Raw genomic sequence first — 3,565 nt, 5'->3', positions numbered from 1 at the left:
CCAAAACACTTTCACCGGAAATTTTTCTATATTCGGATTCTACATAGTAAATACTATATGCATAGAAAATTTCATTAAAAAATATTCTGAAAGTTATGACCTCCCAAAGTCTGGGGGGTAAAACCCTGTAGTTATGCCTAATGTTCTACACCACTCGACATTAACGTGCCTAGCACATTTTGTCTTACTGTTCCATCTTCACACACCAAATGTTCCCAAACTTATCACTAAATTTGTCTGCTTTTAAATCTATCTGTCTGTCTGTCCGTCCGTCCGTCCGTCTATCTATCTATCTATCTATCTATCTATCTATCTATCTATCTATCTATCTATCTATCTATCTATCTGTCTGTCTGTCTATCTATGTATCTATCTATCTCTTCTCTTTCCTTCATGAACTTAAAGAACTCACCATCACTGCCTTCATATATGTGCATCGATCGGTGCAGTGTATGTATCTGCTGTAGAACCAATCAGTTTTTCGAATTTGGCACATAAAATTGCAAACAAACACACAAGACAATTTGCGCCGATTAAAAGCGAAACGTCCTCAAACATTCGATGATGTTCGGCAATACCCGACAATAAATACATTAATCGTAAAATGTAAAGGATTTGAGTTTCATTCTTCTCTTTTCAAATTATACATACGTGCGTGCGTCAAAATATAACTATACAGGCTACTAATGTGTTATACATTTGTTTCGAAGTACATACACATATATATGTACATGCTTATCTATATATATGTATATCCGTGTATATGTATGTATGCTCAAATGGTCCTTGAATAGAGGTTGTTTAAGGTTGTTGAATGAAACACCCATGTTTCCAGAGGTGAATTATTCAAACCCCGAAGAATTCCTCTCAACACATGGCTATGATGCCCCCCCCCCATTGCTTCTGCTCGTGATCAGAGCTGCACATATCATCAACCACTAAGGGACATGCTCAACTGGTTAAGGTCAAACAACTGACAAGCAAATCTGTGATATTAAGCAGAATATTGGCTGTAGCTCATCTTTTATATCAAGACAAAACAATGTACATGATGACACTTCCAATCAGTTAAGATAAGAAACCATGAGAGCCACTGCCTGGATAATTGCATCAGGGCATTTATCATCATCATCATCATCATTATTCAACAGTTGATAGTTTCAGGCAGATTTCTATTCCCTAGCGTAGCTAGAGTGTGTGCCGCCCGGGGCAGACCGCCTCAGTCCGGCTCCTCTAGCTACGCTAGTGCTTCTACTGCATCACCGGCCGCACCTCCGTGTTGCTGTGGTGTGTGCAGCATTGTATGTTCTTGCTTGATTAGAAAAATCTTTGGCGCGTCGAACAAATTACCTGTGATATTTTTTACAGATCTTTAGGTTCTGAATTTCAATTCTGCTGCAGTCAACTTCGCCTTTCATATAATGCCAGTCAAGTACAGGAGTCGGCTTAATATTCCCTTAATGCATCGTAGATATAAGTAAAATTATAAAAAAGAAGGATCAAGGATTAAAGGTTTCCCTCGAGCCTTGGGCTCACGAGGCCGATTTCCTGGATTCTGCGGTGGATATATCCTCTCCCTGGACGAGTCGACAGTCTTTTGCAGGATTACAAATTTCTGTCGCCTGAGTGGACTGGGGTAACATAAAAATGAAGTGTGTTGCTCAAGAACACAACGCATCGCCTGGTCCAACGACTCGAAACACAATCTTACGATGATAAAAGCAACACTAAACAACGGGTCTCTCCCCACCATAACAAAAAGGACCATACAGTAGTACCTCGCAGTACGAGTGCCTCGTTGTACGAGTAATTTGCTGTACGAGCCGAGACTCGTGCGAATTTTTGCCTTGAAATACGAGCGGAAATCCACAGTACGAACAAGTTTCATACAAGCACAAATCGTACCATCTTTAAGGTAATTCAATTAATAAAACGAGTTTACATATTTCTTTTGCATTCTCTTTTTTATAATTGTCATTTTACTTGTTACTACATTTTTTCTGTTTTAAAACCCATAAAATATCATTTTTGAGTGGTCTTTTAGGGGCTGGAACGGATTAATTATATTTTAGTTAATCTCAATGAGGAAAATTGATTTGTAAAACAAATAAATCGTAAGACGAGCTCGGTTATGGAACGCATTGAATTCCTACTGTGAGGTATCACTGTTTTTATAACTTCATTAATAGTGTTATAGCATAATTAGTCGTTAACATTTAATGATTACTTTGCCTTTGTGACAATATTTCATGATAATGATTCATTTTTCATTAGATGGACTTGCATCTATCATGGAACTTTATCTACCATTGATCAGGTCCTTTCTACGATAAAACAAAAATATTGACGAAAGTCGGTTGATGCAAGGGAGATGACTAATGTATACTTACATCTCTTATTTCCCTTATTGATTGTTATATACGTGTAAAGATCATTTTGCAATTTTCTAAATTTAAGACTATGATAAACTCACAAAAACGTGTGCGAACACGTACATGGATTCTCACCTGTATGCGCGCGCGTGCGTGTGTGATCGCTGTCCACGCGTGACCGAGCGAGACCGTCACTGACCATTTAAGAACATTGTACATTCAGACAAAATGTATATATATATACATACAATTCCTAGTTATCTAAATATATACAGTAAGATTTTTTTAAAATATCTAGTGAATGGCTATGGAAGTCCAGTAGAGTAAGATAGAAATCGAAAGGGCCCAAACGCAAACAATGGTTGAGAACCATTGGTCTAAAAGAATTTGTGGAGAAGAGACGTAGAAAGAGAGTCATAACTTTGTTTATCCGATGTACGATCAGAGGCTCGCTAGGTCGGATGTTGTCAGAGATACGCAACATTAAACCTGTCGGCCATGTTACATCGTAGACAGTTGAACCCTTGATGTTCAAATCAACAACAGAGTATTCTGCTTTTTAAACCAGTGACTTTTTTTTTTTTGTCAAATTTTGCGAATGTAGATTTGAAAATTTATTTACATTATTTACATTTGACGGATATTTGTCCTCATCTTGTTTGTTGTTAACACAACGTTTCGGCTGATATACGCTCCAGCTTTCATCCGGTGTCTTGGGGGAAATTTCGAACCTGGGTTCTCATTTCTAAGGCATTTTTCAATGTTGTTGTTATTATCATTATTATTATTATTATTCAGGTTACTGCCTGGAATCGAACTCGGAATCTTGGGGTTAGTAGTCCGCGCTCTTAACCACTATGCCATATGCCTGTGGGCATATCAACCAAAGCGCTGTGTTAACAACAAACAAGATGAGGACAAATATCCGTCAAATGTAAATAATGTAAATAATGTACATAATTCCTCATCTCTTAAATATAGAACTCTGAAAATTTATCTGTTGTGTTTCAGTTGCCAAGAACTTATTTAAAATTGCAACGTCATCAACAAAGGCTAAATGCAAGAAATATTGCAGCAATAGATCTAGACAGTAGCCTTTTTTTTTAACAGTGCATCAGTTTTCTTGTCGAAATATACGCATTTCATAATCCAGAAAAATGTGTAAGTAAGGTGCAAGTGGATCTCCTTGTAAT

This window comes from Octopus bimaculoides, chromosome 17 (assembly GCF_001194135.2).
Source record: "Octopus bimaculoides isolate UCB-OBI-ISO-001 chromosome 17, ASM119413v2, whole genome shotgun sequence".
In the NCBI taxonomy this organism is placed as follows: Eukaryota; Metazoa; Mollusca; class Cephalopoda; order Octopoda; family Octopodidae; genus Octopus; species Octopus bimaculoides.
This window is presented reverse-complemented; position numbering follows the sequence as displayed.